Below are 11,325 nucleotides of genomic sequence, written 5' to 3'. Positions count from 1 at the left end.
TTAGCAAATATTTATTGAGAACTTCTTGGGAACAAAAAGCTCAAGCAGGAACTCTAAGACTGAAAGTATGTGTCACCTGAAGGCAAACTTAGAGCTTCACTCAAGCCTCCTATGGAGCTGTTCTCCATTTCCTTATCAGGTCTTCCCCAACTCCTATTCCCTAAATCCCCACAGCCTTCACATTTCCTTATTTTATCCAAGTGGGGAGAAGTATGTGTATATGCCAAATAGAATCTGAGATCTGCAGGTGAATTTCAAATACAGAAATATGAACCCACCTTGATTCTTGCCTTGATTCTGGCAGCAGGTGTTCAACTTGACATCAGTCAAAAATAACTCAGGGCCAGAAGTTCATATAAAAGTGAAAATATATACCCCAACATTAGGAGTAATAGCTTTCTGTATCTAATCTGTTAACTATTCACAATCAGCCTCAGGTTTATTTCCCCTTCTTTCCCAAACTTACCAAAGTGGCTCCAACACCTGTTTCTGAAAGGAAAATCTTGATAGGTGGTAAGGCAAATGTTAAAGGCAGTAATACTAAGAAAATGGGGGAGGGGGGAAAGCAGTGTTCTGTGTATCCTTGAATTATTTTATTTTTCACTTGCCTCCTAGTTTTCATGCCATTCTAATATGCCGATAACCTACTTTTCTTTTTAATATTTTTATTTTCTCGGCCACCTGGTTCTTCCCTGTCCCTCCCCCCACTCCCACTTGGAGCTACTTGATACTATGTAAGCTTTAGACTGTAAGTTCCTGGTATTGGTTTTGAGAAGTTATATAAATCATGAGCTTGAAGGCTGAAGTTAAGATAAACTTTTCAACTCTTTTTCATTAGCAACCCTGGTCTATTTAAAGTATGCTGGGATTCATTTATCCTCCTTGTTAGCCAACTGGAATCTCAAGGGCACGGATTTTACAAAGCCCCTTGCGCATTTGGACTAGAAATTGAAAGAAGAGAACTTTGAAACTCTTTGATCCGCTCCAAGTGCTTCCCGTTTCTCAATTAATCTGTTCAACATTAAATTCAGGTTTGTGCTTTGATGGAAAAAACATTGCATCAAAATGTTTACTGAGCTAATCATTCAGTTAAAAGAAAATAGATTTTAGGAATAAATCTTAATGTGTATTTTTTGAAATCATTTTGCTTTTGTAAACTAAATTTATCACAAAAGATACCAATTTGCATATATTTTATAGTATTTTTATGGAAATCTATTTTTTTATCAACACAGAGAGAATGCAGGCACACAAGTGGGGGAGGGGCATGGGGAGCAGGAAGGAGAGAATCCACACTCAGCAAGTGAAGCCAGCCACAGGGCTCTATCCCATGACCTTGAGATCATGACCTGAGCCAAAATCAAGAGTGCCACACTTAACTGACTGAGCCACCCAAACACCCCTCTGGTGATCCATTATTACATAGATCTTCCTTAAGAATATCAAATAATTATATGATTTAAAAACTTATCAGTGTGTTTTCCCAGTATCAATAATGTTCATATTTTCATATGCTACATAAGACAAGCAGAATTCTTTTAAGAAGGCTAAGATTCAGAGAGCACCGAAGAGAAAGGAACCATTATTGCTCATACCCATACTTTCTTTTACCCCTACCCCTTAGACAATGTGCCGTTAATTTAGAAAAGGATACTTTTGTCTCCAAATACTTCTGCCACGTGTCACCTCACTTAGGAAGTCATTTTAATAAGGAAAGGGAAAAGGCAAAGTGATTTGTTTATGTTATTTGACTCCTTATTGTGACTGCAAAACAATATTGTTCATTAAATGTTACTCTGCACTGTTACTTAGGAAACCTCTCCTTTGAGCTTCATCAGCTCTCAAATATGTACCATTATCCCCATTTTACAGATGAGCAAAATGACTTCAGAAAGATGCACTTTGTTACTGTAATTTTAAAAGCTAGAATTTGCTTTAGAAATGTCCAGAGTCACCTTTGTTTTAAAGTAATATTTCACTCATATGGGGAATTTAAGAAACAAAACAGATGAATATAGGGGAAGGAAAAGATAAATCAAATAAGATGAAAACAGAGGGGGAGGCAAACCAGAAGAGACTCTTAAATACAGAGAACAAACAGGATTGATTGAGGGGAGGTGGGCAGAGGATGGGCTAAATGGGTGATGGACATTAAAGGAAGACAATTGTGATGAGCACTGGGTGTTTCTACTCTTGAAACCAATACTACACTATGTGTTAACTGACTTGCATCTAAATTTTAAAATGTAGAAAAAAAAAATATCTGAGGATATTTAATCTCCATTTGGATAAGATTCAGCACTGACTTTTGAAGACCCAAGTTGTGGTTGTTTGAATTAGTATGTTATAAAACTCCACAAGTAAGCAGGATTTTGATTATATATAGTTTCATTGTTACTCTCTTCTTAAAACTCTCTAAAGTTTTCCAAGCTTACTTAGAATAAAACCCAAATGCTTGTGCCTGGTGATCTGCCCTTGCTTCTCCCCTACCCCATCCCCTGTCTCCTCACCCACACCCTGCTGTGTTCTGTTCCCATCACACTGGCCTCTGCTCAGATTTTTAAGCGTGCCAAACTCGCTCCCATGCTTAGGCCCCTGCCCTACTTGTCTCCTGAACTTGGAAAAATCATCCTTGAGATCTTGATCTTTTTCTCATGGCTGGCTTCCTTTCTGTACTTCGGGTCTCACCACAGAAGTCATCTCTGGAGAGAGGTTTTGCTCACCACCAGTCTTAAATAGCAACCTGCCACTTCATCTAAGTTACGTTCCTTAACCTCTCTGTTTATCACCATCAGATCATCATGATTACCCTGAGAAAGCATTTCATATACCTTTGTCTGGCATACTGTTTGCGTAAATCTGGTGTTTTTTTCATTGTTTGCTTTTTTATATACCTCTCTCCTTGTCTCCTTCCTTTCTAAATAATACACTCCATTAGAGCAAGGGCCATTACTGTCTTGCTCAGTGCTGTGCACTCAGGCTCTAGATGAGTGCTTAGCTGAACTCTCACTCTGGCTCAGGGATCTCAGTGCTGGGAGCATGACCCTGACTTAAAGAACACTGCTTGTATTGATCAGGCTCCTCTCCATTTCTCTCTTCTCTATCCCTGTAATTATTCTTCTTCCTTAATGCACCTTTTCACTTATTTTAGCTCTGTGAGTTTGTAGCTTCATTGTATTCAGTGTCATGCATAATTTTATTCCTTTTACTCCTCTGCCCATCCATCAGCAAATTTTTCATATTTTAGCATAAGCTGAATATTTGTTAAATAGTAAGCAATACAGGGGGGAAAAATACCTCCCTCCTCATAAGAATAACAAAACACGAGGGGCACTTGGGTGGCTCAGTCGGTTGAGCGTCCAACTCCAGCTCATGTCACGATCTCACAGCTTGTGGGTTCGAGCCCCGCATTGGGTTCTGTGCTGACAGCTCGGAGACTGGAGCCTGCTTCGGGTTCTGTGGCTCCCTCTCTCTCTGCCCCTAACCCACTCGCATTCTGTCTCTGTCTCTCTCAGAAATAAATAAACATTAAAAAAAAATTTTTTTAAAGAATAACAAAACACGAAAAAACCAACCCCAAGTTCAAAGGGTTCTCCCCGATATCAGCAAGGATACTATTGCTTGTTTCTTTCTTCCTCCTACTCTGCACAGTTGTGGCGGTGCTTCCCTTTAAAAGCTGCTTTTATTTCCAGAATATGGAAATAAACCAGATCTCCAGTTGTCATTGTACTATCACCTAATCCATGCTCTCAGATCTCGCCTATGTTTGAAACTGTAGATCAAAGACTCTAATTTAGGGGAGTCTACACTTCTGTGAAATCGAAACACCCCTGGGGTCTATCAGTGACCGTCGTGGACTCAGGGATCCACCTTATCAAGGGGTTTTAAGCAGATTTTGAGACTGACTGATCTGTGTTAACAAATCTTACAAGGCAAAGAATTCCAATGCTCCTCAATACAATGATAACAATGCTGATTAATTTACAAAGGCATATTGGCTGGCTCCATGTTATTATCTTTTCAATATCCAAAGCTTCCTAGAAGCAAAATTCAAGAAAAAGGGGTATCTGGTAAGCACAGGCTTGGAGTTAATGAAAACGGATGATGATAAACCGTATTGCCATCAAGCTCTGAGGGGCTGAGAGTCAAAGGCGTAAAGCAAGAGTCTCCCTGAACCCTAAGTCTTTATCTCAGATGGGCTACTAATCATCCTTCCAATGCATGTTACTATATTCCCTCTTCAGTTACAGCACTGTTAGAATAAAGTCTAGTATCATAGTGCATGTACAGCCATGTTTTAGAGGGAAAAATATTTTGGACTATTTCAGTCTTCGGAGCTTATTAAATTATATTTTTAAAATATCAACTAGGGCAAACTAAAATCTTGCACTCTATGCAAGAGCAATTATAAAAAAAAAAAAAAACCTGCATTCTTACTAATGTGCATCGGTGACTAATGATCAGGCTAAAAAGACAAAGAGAAAAATATTCAGAAGTTTTCAGTGCCTTGAACTCGCTTCAGTTACACACTTTATTTTAACTCAACTGTTTGAACTTTGCAATCAAATGTGTGCTTTGCAACTAAACTGAAAAAGCAGTACATGAAGGCAGCAACTTCTACGTTGTTGAGAAAGTGACTAGCCACAGCTAATGACTAATTGCTAATTGATATGTCATATCCATCACACATGTAAGTACAAATGAGAGAGAATTGGGTTATACAGAAAACAAACTGAGGCATGACTTTCACCTTGACCTTTACTAAATCCAGACCAGCTCTGACTTCTTAACTGTAAGCAAGTAATTACCAAGCAGCTAGAAAATTCCAGTCTGCCAGTCTCTCTAAAATCATGGAGGTACTGTAAGAAATGCCTCTTGTTCTTGCCCCTGTTCTAGCTTGGATGCACAACATTATTCTTCTATCATGACAATATGGCTTTATGAGGGATGTGTTAAATACGGTTAGATTACAGATTATTTTATATAATTTTTTTATTTTTTTTAATGTTTATTTTTGAGACAGAGAGAGACAGAGCATGAACAGGGGAGAGTCAGAGAGAGAGGGAAACACAGAATCCGAAACAGGCTCCAGGCTCTGAGCTGTCAGCACAGAGCCCGACGTGGGGCTCGAACTCACAGACGGCGAGATCATGACCTGAGCCGAAGTCGGACGCTCAACTGACTGAGCCACCCAGGTGCCCCAGATTATTTTTATTGACTTCATCCTTACATTGAATCCATGAGGTTTGGGGGTGGGTCTGTAGTCCCAGAAACCACACACCTCTATTCGAGTTTATTAAAACCAGCTAATACAAGGCTCTGTGCCAAGGTTAGAGGTATGAAATTCGCAAAGCCTGTACTTCATCCCCATTCTCCATTTCATGTAAGTGGGAGAAATAATTTTCCACTTCACTGGTGACCATTTCTGCCCTTGCAATCAAGTTCTAGTCCTGCACAGAGTATGGGAGTCTAGCTAAAATCTGTATATGATTCTATTTTTAAAATGCTTAATTCTTGTCTTTAATAGTATTTTCCAACAGATTTCACCGCCTTTATCAACATATTTTATTTTTTGAAAATTACAGAAAAAGAATAAGAATAGAAACCTGATTAAGCAGACTCAGGGACCTCTAAGCCCCAAACAATATAACGTTCACTACAAGGCTGGGGACTTAATCCCCAAAGACCCCAATCCCGTTAAGTTTTTAAACCTATATTTATTTTGTGCTGATACAAGAGGTATCTGTCTTAGAGAACAGTCGATCGTTTACTTATGGAACATCGCGCATTGGTTTCCTATACCCCAGCTGCCTACGGGGTGATGCCACGAAAGCAAGACATACCTGAAAGTGTGCAAGGGGTGGAGACTCATATCACAGGAGAGGAACTCTCAAATTATGAATCTTGGAGCTTTCATAGAATGCCTGGCAGAGTTGCCCATTGTCTACTCAGGAGGAGAGACCTTATCTTTCTAATATGAATAAATCCTCTCTGACCAGAAGAGAGCAAGGACGCCAGAACGATTGCCCTTGTAACCTAAACTCTTGTTGGAGGGGCACTATATCTGTAAATCTTTCTCTCTGGTGTATCTCAGTTTAGCTTCTGTGGTGTGTGTGCCACTCTTTCATCTTAACCCCAGTTTCTGGCAATGTCTGCTCAGAAAGCTCTGACCATAAAGAAACATGACAGGAGTCATGGAACAATGTCTCCTGAACCTCGGTGTACTCACTTGCAAGATCGCCTGTTAGTGATGTGACAGTATATGACACAACATGGCAGGGTCTGGAGCCATACACTGGTTTTCTATTGGGTCGGAAAGTAACTATACTTTGTCTCAGTCCCTGTTTCTAAATGCTTCATCTTCTTGAGGCACCTGGGTGGCTCAATTGGTTAAGTGTTCGACTTTGGCTCAGGTCAGTCATGATCTTGCAGTCCATGGGTTGCAGCCCCACGTCGGGCTCTGTGCCGACCGCTGGAAGCCTGGAGCCTGCTTCGGATTCTGTGTCTTCCTTTTTTCTCTGCCCCTCCATTGTGCTTGCTCTCTCTCTCTCTCTCTCTCCAAAAAAATAAATAAGTAAACATTAAAAAAAAACCTTAAAAACAAAATGCTGCAACTTCTTTTAGTCCTTGGAGATCAGGGTGAGTTTCTCGTCTTCTTGTTCTCTTACCTGTCAATAACTCATGAAGTTAGATTTTGAAGGTTCACTTTTATATTGATTCAGAAAACTAAAAGAAGCGATTAAGTACTTTTTCTTTAAAAAAAAAGGGGGTAAAAATCAAGAGTGACTTAATGTTTTTGCCTAGAAAACTTAGAAACTTGCTCCTGAAAAAATACTGCTCATTTGTAACAGGGATTCCCTCTGTCGTGGTTTACTTTGAGATCTGGAACCATTCGTAGAGATTTTATTATTTAGGTGGCAATGTGACTATTTTATGTTAAGTGTCTACACTCATGAGTAAAGCAAAACAAAACAATTTCACCCCAAATGAAAGTTTAGGTATTAAAGGGTTATTCTCAATTGGAATGGAATTTCAGCATTAGAATTTTATTTAACTTATCTTTCAAATCAAAGGTTTTGTCCTGACAGAGATGAATGCATCTGCTAATGACAGAAGCATTTGTCATTTTTATGAACTTGGCATCCTCTTCTCTCATCAGTTCTAAGCCAGGTCAAAAAGGCACACAACATTCTGCAGAAATTTTTAGGTAGTAGAAATTTTGACACTTTATCACTGCTTAGGTGAAAATTAAGGATAGGTGTGAAGAATATCAATTTTTTGTTAATACTATTATTTCTGTACTCAAAAGGTGTATTTTAGTTTAACATTCTCTGAGTAACCTTATTATATGCAAATTGGACAACTTTTCCAGCCTTTATAATTTAATCATTACTTCATTATCCAAATGCTCTACTGAAACTCAAATAGAAGGCAGAGTTGATGTTACAAATCTATAAGAAGTTTTCAGTAGAGGGTCACCTGGGTGGCTCAGTTGGTTGAGTGTTCAGCTTTGGCTCAGGTCATGATCTCACTGTTGGTGAGTTTGAGCCCCGCATCTGGCTCTGTGCTGACAGCTCAGAGCCTGGAGCCTGCTTCAGATTCTGTCGCTCTCTCCGCCCCTCCCCTGCTTGTGTTCTCTCTCTCTGTCTTTCAAAAATGAATAAACATAAAAAAAATTTTTGAGAAGTTTTCAGTAGATTCCCGTTTGTTCTGGTTAACTCTTGTTACATAATCAACTACTCCCAAAAGCTTTAGTGGCTTAAAGCAAACATTTTTTATTGCTCATAATGTTGTGGGTCAGGAATACAGGAAGGGCTCACAGGATTCCCATGGCATCTGATGGGATGGCTGGGGCAGGAGGGTCCACGTCCAGGATGGAGTCTTCACTGCCATTTCTGGAGCTGTGCTGCTTTTGGCTGTTTCTCTCCACATGGTGTCCCATCCTCCAGAGCCCTCTTCATGTGACTAGGGCTTCAGAAACATGGTTGCCCCAGGATTGTTAGCTTCTTACGAGGCAGCTTGGGGGTCAAAGAACAAGTGTTCCAGGAGACCAAGACAGAGTCTGGAAATCTTCCTGTAACCTACCTTTAGAAATCGGCCACACTTGGGCGCCTGGGTGGCTCAGTTGCTTAAATATCCGACTCTTGATTTTGGCTCAGGTCATGATCTCACAGTTCGTGGGTTTGAGCCTTGCATCAGGCTCTGTGCTGAAAGTGCAGGACCTGCTTGGGATTCTGTCTCACTCCCCCGCTCAGGCTCTCTCTCTCTCTCTCTCAAAATAAGTAAATAAACATTAAAAAAAAAAAAAGAAATCTGCCACATTCTGTTTGCTCATCAAGGAAGTCACTCAGGAAGGAGGATTGGAAATAATTATAAAGAACATGTGGCCCTTTTAAATCTACAATACACTCAGTATGCATAGAAATTTATTTCATCATCTCCCTCCCCTAAAAACTGCAGATTAAAGCTAGGGAAAGAAACACCAACTATCTCTGAAGCTTGAAATTTCAATCTCAGTATCATCAGACAAATTGAAATAAACAAAACGATGTACTGAACTGTAAAGAAAAGGAGCAAGAGTTGAACTTTTTTTTTTTCCCAAGAAGAGGGCAGGTGTATTCATCGAAAATAGGTTTAAAAAGCACTTCACAGCACACTTTTTTTTATAACATTGCCTGTCAGTCTCTCACAGAGACAAAGGATTTCTAGCAGGCTGCAAATGCCATGATGGGAGAATGTGTCAATCAAGAGTCGTGATTAGAGAAAAGTGTTAGACATAGGAAACTTAAATCTCAGAAGAGCGTGTTTACTTGCTTTACCTTTCCAGCCATTTTCAAGTGCTCTGAAGAATGTGGCACTTTCACACAGGTAAATCCAGCATTTTTGTTTATCCGTTCATAAGATAACTTGAAAAATAAAGAGGAACTCTTTTTTATATAAAATAATAATAGATAAATCTCATGTTTAAAATTGTCCTACAACCAAACCATATCACTTATACTCCAATAGATAATACATACATGGGTTTTATAAATCTTGTGATTTGTTTCCTTTCAATCTATCACCCTCTTCTGTACCCTATGTTTGGGATTTTTTTTTATCATTCAGAACAGTTTTGATTTCCATACATTTCAATATTCATGGAAACTTTTAATTTTCAATAATGGGATTTTCAAAATTATTTCCTTTCTTTTTTTCCATTGTAGTAAATCATCATCATCATCTTCGTTTTTCCTCCCTTAAGTCATTGTTGATGAATGGCTCCAAATAACTGCTTATTGCTCTGAAAATGATACATAAAGAAGTTGTTTATTTTTATCTTTATTTCTCAGCATTCTCCCCTTAGGCAGACGCTGGCTCTCCTGCTCGTCACATTATACGTTGATGTAAAGAATAAATGTTTCTGATAACTTTAGATAGCTGTGTGTGTTCTCTGACTTTCCCCTTCCCATTTTCTCTTACTAATTCTAGACTTTTAAATAGTTATTCATACTGTAAATAGTTTTGGTGTGCCCGCTATATTCCTCTCGGTATGACCATGGCGCTAATTTCTGGGGCTAATTTCTTAGGGCTGTTGCCCTTAAGGAAATTATAGCCTAGCAAAAGAGGAAGAAGAGCCATTGCAAAACACATGGAATGCCATGGTAGAGGAATGCACTCGAGAGTCAACAGAGTCTGCAAATTACCCTTCTGGACAAAAGAGAGAAGGCAGGCATCATCTTCTCCACAAAAGGCCAAAGACCTTTAGTGTCATACTAAGGACTTTGGAATTTATTCTGTAAACAAGGGCTAGATAACGACAAGAATAAACATGCATTTAGAATTATTTTTCACGACCAAATGTTAAAGTCTATGACCTTTATCTTCAATTTTGTGAAAATTTTCAACATATTGTCTATAAAATTGTCTCTCCATGCATGCATATAAGAGTGTAAAGTGCTCTCCCTTCCCTAGATCTTTCTGTTTGAATGAGTTTGCCTTCCTACATATCTTTTCTTATGTTTTAGAATAAATCCTCAGAAATATTTTATCATGAAAGAATTCCTTATCCGGTATTTATGACCTTCTTTGAAAAAGATACATGGGTTATTCTTAACCAATATTTATATCTGAAAAGGATACAGGTTTAGATAACACTGCAAATAATAATAAAAATAATAAGTTTATTGATGTCTAGTCATTTTATAGTACTCTAATGATTATAGACATTTTCTCATTTTGTTCTATAATAACCTTACGAGAAGTATTATGATTGTCTCTATTTTACAAATGAGGGTGCAGAAACACAGAGATTAAGTTACTCTGCCCAGGTCTCTTGGCCAGGAGATGGAACACCAAGGACTGTAATACAGGCACCAAGATTTGAGAGTGTGTAAACTATATCACATAAGAGACCCCCCAAAATATGGTACCAGTAGCCGCTTAATAGATATTGTCCTACATTCTGACAATTTCTAAGCGTATCATATTTATTATTTTGCTACTTTATTTTTTTTATTTAGCTCTGTCATCCTGAAATTTTCAAAATGTCTCCTTTGCTGTAATAGCCAATGCTAAAGTGTGTCCTCCTTTTATTTATTGCAGTATCATGTGAATTCAATAAAATGCACAAATCTTAGTACAACTCGATGAATTTTCATATGTAAACATATTAATTCCACCCATATCAAAACATATCCCTTTTCCCCAGTAGTTTTTCCCTAAAGCTTTCTAGTAAATAACTGTGCACCCAGACGTAACCACCATCCTAAGCTCTGCCACCATAAATTAGTTTTGTTCCCTTTCTGAATTTCATATAAACAGAAGCATACAGTTGGTATGTCTTTGAGTCCTGTTTGTTTCGTTCAGTGTAACGTTTTTGTGATTTACCCATGTAGTTACATGTAGCAGTAATTTTCTTTTTCTTTGCTGTATTCCATTGACTGAGTATGCCACACTCTTAATCAATTATACTATGGGTGGATGTTTGAATTGTTTTCAGTTTGGGGCTATCATGAATAAATCCTTTTTGTGTGTATGTGCCCTTGTTTCCCTTCGCCACGTAATCCAAAGAATAAAATTGCTAGAGTATAGAATAGGTGTATATTTAATCTTATTACTATGTGCAACGGGTTGTTCAGAGCGGTTTACTATTTCACTTGTACTCCTACCAGCTATGTATGAGAACCACTTTTCTTTACAATGTCTTCAGTACATGTAAGTCTTTCTAATTTTAGTTTTTCTGATATTTTATTTTGGTTTTAACCTCACTTTACTCAGCTATCACTGGATCATGACTTAAAAACAGATTGGGCATTGCAAGGAAAACAATCCATTAAAATTTTT

The sequence above is a fragment of the Panthera onca genome, chromosome A1, assembly GCF_046562875.1.
Source record: "Panthera onca isolate mPanOnc1 chromosome A1, mPanOnc1 haplotype 2, whole genome shotgun sequence".
NCBI lineage: Eukaryota > Metazoa > Chordata > Mammalia > Carnivora > Felidae > Panthera > Panthera onca.
The sequence above is the reverse complement of the archived record's forward strand: the minus strand, read 5'-3'. Positions refer to the sequence as shown.